The following is a 5,000-nucleotide window of genomic DNA, read 5'->3' as shown; positions in this document are numbered from 1 at the left end:
AACCTCCCGGCTGCCTCGGTGTCGGCCGGCTCCTCGCCCGCCCGCCCGCCCGCCCGCCGCTGCCGCTGCCGCTGCCGCTGCCGCTGCCGCTGCCGCTGCCGCTGCCGCTGTGCAAACAGGCCGATGGGAGCCCGGGGTGGGGGGGGAGAGGGCTTGAAAAGTCTGAAGGTGGCGCCAGGGCGTCTGAGGGGGGGAGGGCGGGGCGGCCCCAACCGTCATTGGGCGGAGGCCGGGAAAGTCTGCAGGCGGCAGCAGGGAGTCTGGGGGGGAGGGGGGGTGAGGGCGGGGCGGCCCCAACCGTCATTGGGCGGAGGCGAGGAAAGTCTGCAGGCGGCAGCAGGGAGTCTGAGGGGGGCAGGGCGGGGCGGCCCCCCAACCGTCGTGGCTGGCCGGGGGGGCGGCCGCGACAGGCAGGGCAGGGACCAGGGCAGGGACCAGGGCAGGCGCGGGGACGGGGACGGGGACGGGGACGGGGACGGGGAGAGAGGGCACGCGAGAGGGCGCGTGCCTATGGGCGGGGGGGGGCGGTGTGGTGCTCTGAGAGAGCGGCATCGGGATGTGAGTGCGTGGAGCGGGTGTGTGTCCCCGTGTCTGTCTGTCGCTCTCTGTGCGGACAAGGGCCGGCGGCTTCGTGGTGCCGGCCACGGGCGCCTCGCCACCGAGCCCCCGCGGCCCCCCAGAGCCACGCCGAGTGCTGAAGACCTCTGCGGACCGTGAAAGAACCCGTCCGAAAGCGGCCGCCCGTGTGCCGGCGGCGGCTGCCCCGCCGCCGCCGCCGCCGCCGCCGCCTCCTCTCCCCGTGGGCGGGGCGGGGCGGGTCGAGCCGAGTCGCGGCGTGGGGGGGGGCGGGCAGAAACCCAAGAAAAGCCAAAACCAAACCAAACAAACGACAAAAGAAAAAAACAAACAGACGGAAAAAAACAAAACAAACAAAACCCCACCAAACCAACCCCGGGGGGGGGAACCAAAACCAAACCCAACAATAAAAGCCCCCCAAAGAAACACCAAAAAAAGCCCCCACCAGCCCACCAACCGAACCACAAGCCACAAGCCCCACGCCCACTCCCCCCCCAAAAAGCCCCGAGATCTAGCATCAAACAAAAGCAAAGCAAAGCAAAGCAAAGCAAGGCAAGGCAAAGCAAAGGAAAAACAACAACAACAATACCAACCAGAAAACCCCCCACACACAAAACCCCCCCCCAAGAAAAAAATCCAAAAGAGAAAAAGCCCCAACCAAACAAAACCAAACAAAACCAAACAAAACCAAACCCAACCAAAAAAAAAAAAAAAAAAAAACAAAAAAAAAAAAAAAAAAAACAAAAGCAAAAACAAAAACAACCAACAAAACCCAAAACCAAAAACCACCCCCACAACGCCCACCAAAAAAAAAAAAAGCCTCCAAAAACCCCAAAACCTCGAAAATATGAATTGGTCTTAGAAATGGGGGGGGGGGGGGGGGGGGGGCGGGGAAGGGGGCTTCATTGAGTGGGACAGGGCTGATAGAGCCGTCCGGCTCCGGGGCGTTACGAGGCCGTGAGCTGCCCCCGGCTGTGCAGGCTTGGCGGGGTCAGCGAGGCGCCCGAACCCCGGGCGGCGAGCGGAGAACAACAGGTCTACCCTAGCTCTGCAAGGACACCAGGTCTACCCCCGGCTTCGGGAGGGCAGCCAACAGGTCTACCCCGGCTTCGGGGAGCCAACAGGTCTACCCCGGCTCCGGGAGGGGACACCAGGTCTACCCCGGTTCCGGGAGGGCAGCCAACAGGTCTACCCCGGCTTCGGGAGGGGACACCAGGTCTACCCCGTCTTCGGGAAGGGAGCCAACAGGTCTACCCCCGGCTTCGGGAGGGGCCACCAGGTACTACCCCGGCTTCGGGAGGGGACAACAGGTCTACCCCGGCTTCGGGAGGGGACACCAGGTCTACCCCGTCTTCGGGAAGGGAGCCAACAGGTCTACCCCCGGCTTCGGGAGGGGACACCAGGTCTACCCCGGCTTCGGGAACGGACACCAGGTCTATCCCGGCGCCGGAGAGGACGCCAGGTCTACCCCGGCTCCCCGGGAGACACCAGGTCTACCCCGGCTCCGCGCCCGCCCAGGCTCGGCGCGGTCCCCGGGCGGCGGGCGCTGACGGATGACAACAGGTCTACCTCGTTCCGAAGGGACTTGGTCACATTTCGGCCGGCGCCGGGTAGACCTGTTGTCTCAGCCGGCTCCGGAAGTTCACCAAGGGGTCGCTGTTTTCGGCCGCCTCCCGCTACGTCATGCTAGGAGGCGGCCTGCGGCGGCGCTCCTTCCCGGTCGATTTTCATCGGTCCTCTTGGAGGCGCCGGCGGCCTTGGACTTATCTGTCCGTACTATGGGAGCGAGGTGACGGGCCGCGTCCCCGCAGGCAGGGTTCTCCGCGCCTGTGTCCGATGGCGGTGGGCTGGATTGGCCGCGCGTGCCGGTGGCGCCAGGGTTGGAGAGCACGCCGCCTAACCGAGGAACGAGTCGCGTGGCTTTGTTCCCGGTTCCGTCCGTGGTTGCCCCAGCGAGGTTTGGCGCAGTGTGGAGGGCCCCGAGGGAGAGAGATGTGGTGCGACCGATCGTGGGGCGCGAGAGAGACGTGTGTGGAGCCCGAAAGGGGCCGGTCCCCGCGGAGCCGAGAGAGAAGAGACCGAGGGCGAGCCGGGGGAAAGGGGCCGGTCCCCGCGGAGCCGAGAGAGAAGAGACCGAGGGCGAGCCGGGGGAAAGGGGCCGGTCCCCGCGGAGCCGAGAGAGAAGAGACCGAGGGCGAGCCGGGGGAAAGGGGCCGGTCCCCGCGGAGCCGAGAGAGAGAGACCGAGGGCGAGCCGGGGGAAAGGGGCCGGTCCCCGCGGAGCCGAGAGAGAGAGTCGAAAAGCCGTGTGAGAGCCCCTCGCTGGCCGAGGTGAGGTGGAGAAAAGCCGTGAGCGTGTCCCGCTCCGGCCCGGCCCGGTGGCGGGCGAGGCGGCGGCGCCTCGTCCCTTGTGTGTGGCTCGGCCTTAAGCCGGGGCCCCGCTCGGCGGGCGCCTTTTAATTTTTTTCTATTTTGTTTTATTTCCCCCCCCGGCAGTCGGAGGGTGGACGCGGCTGGGGTTTTTCCTGGCCCTTGCTCCGAGAGCCCCGAGGATGGCCCGCTCGGCCGAGGTGGCGGCGTCCCGTCCCCCGCTCCCGACCTGTTTGCCAGCGTGTCCGTGTCGGAAGGGCGGCGGGGGACGCGCAGTGGGACGCGCGGCCTGGCCTCGGCCTGCTGCGTCGCTTGAGGGGCTCGGCGACGGCAGTCGCCCGATGAGCCGGGGTGGCGCCACCGCCGTCCCCGGCCTGTGGGTTTTTTTTTTTTTTTGTTTTTTTTTTGTTTCGGCGTTGTCCCCCTTCCTCGGCCTTAAGCCGGGGACCCGCGTAGCGGGCGGATTTTTCCAGGGGCAGAGGCCGGCCGCGGTGGCCGGCCTTGCCCTAGCACGGACCCGGAGCCCGACAGAGAGCCCCCCGGCATGTCGAGGGCGAGGCGGCGGCGCCTCGTCCTACCTCGCTTTGCGGGTGGTGCGGCTGAGCCGCTTCCGCCAGGGCAGGCTGGGTTTCCACCGGGGGTCCGTTCACGTTGCCTTTTTTTTTTTGTTAGCGAGCCGGCGTGCGGGCGGAGTGGGGGCTGCCCGGCCGGCCGTCGTTGACGGTCCCCCCCCCCCCCCCCCCCCTTTCCGGCGGCCTTAAGCCGCGGCACCCGAGAAGCCGCGCGACAAAGGTGCGCGGGCCACGCAAGCCAAGGTGTGCAGAGAGAGAGAGAGCGAGAGAGAGAGGGGCGAGATGCCGGTGGGTCGCCCCTCGGCCCGGGCCCGCGGCCCCTGTGGTTAGCACGGGTCCGTTGCCGAACGCGCGCGCCATGTGCCTTTTTATCGTGCCGTCCCCGCCCGGCTTTTTTTTTTTTTTTTTTTTTTTTGCCGGAGGGGAAGCCGACTGCCGCGTGGCGGGTGAAAGCCGGTGGCCCCGTGGGCACGGTCGGTGGCACTTTTCTCGCACGCTGGGATGGCTTCCCCGGGCGAAGGGGCCGAGTCCCCCAGCCCGGGCGGTCCCGTCCTGCTGTTGCCCCGCTAAGGGAACCGTTGTCGGGTGGCGGCACCCCCCCGTGCTCCTGTTGTGCCGTGACCGGCCCGCCGGCGTCGGCGGCCTCAGGCACGTTCAGTCCCGGGAGGCTCGGCGGCGCCAAGCCGCAGGAGGAGGAAGAGAGAGAGAAGGGCAGACCGAGAGAGCCTCTCGGGGACGGGGCCCTGGTCACGGTTTGCGCGTCTCCTTCGTCAGCCGCGCCTGATCGATGAGGCTTTTCGGGTCGCGTGGGAGAGGGCCCCCGGCGGGCCGGCTCTCTGCCGGGGCTTCTCTGTCATGGGGAAGCCACGGCGGGGGTCCGGTGATCGGGCAGGGCGGTCTCCTTTCCAGTTCGCTTCCCGTCGCAGGCGAGGTGTCGCCCCTCCCGCTGCCGGGGAAGGGCGTCTTTACCGTCCCCAGCTGTGTGACAGCCGCGTGGCCCCGCGAGCCTTCAGGTGTCCTTAAAAACCACGAGAGGTGTCGGTGCCGGCCCCGGTCCGGGAAAAGCGCCCCGTGGGTGCCGGTCGCGAGCAGCGCCGGGCGGCGGTGCGGCTGGAGCTGAGCCGAGAGAGAGCCGAGAGAGAGAGAGGGCGAAAGGACGAGAACCGATGGGGTGCGGACGGGGGAAAGAGCCCGATCCGCGAGCGTGCACCGCACGCCGCTCCTTTGCCGTTCCGCCGCCTGCTGCAGAGCGAGCCGCCCCGGCTGCAAGGGGCCTCGGTGTCCGGGCCGCGCCCGCCTCGACGGGTCGCTGTCTCCTCTAGCACGTCCGGAGCTTACCGCGTGGCCCGGCGGGGGGCCGCGCCGGACGGGGCTCGCTCCCTGAGCGGCCCCGCTCGGCCCAGCCTCGCCGGCGGCCGGTCGCTCGCTCCCTGAGCGGCCGGTCGGCGGGCGGGCCGGCTTTGGGGGCGGGTCAGCCCCGGCC

This window comes from Passer domesticus, chromosome 26 (assembly GCF_036417665.1).
Source record: "Passer domesticus isolate bPasDom1 chromosome 26, bPasDom1.hap1, whole genome shotgun sequence".
Classification (NCBI taxonomy): domain Eukaryota; kingdom Metazoa; phylum Chordata; class Aves; order Passeriformes; family Passeridae; genus Passer; species Passer domesticus.
The sequence above is the reverse complement of the archived record's forward strand: the minus strand, read 5'-3'. Positions refer to the sequence as shown.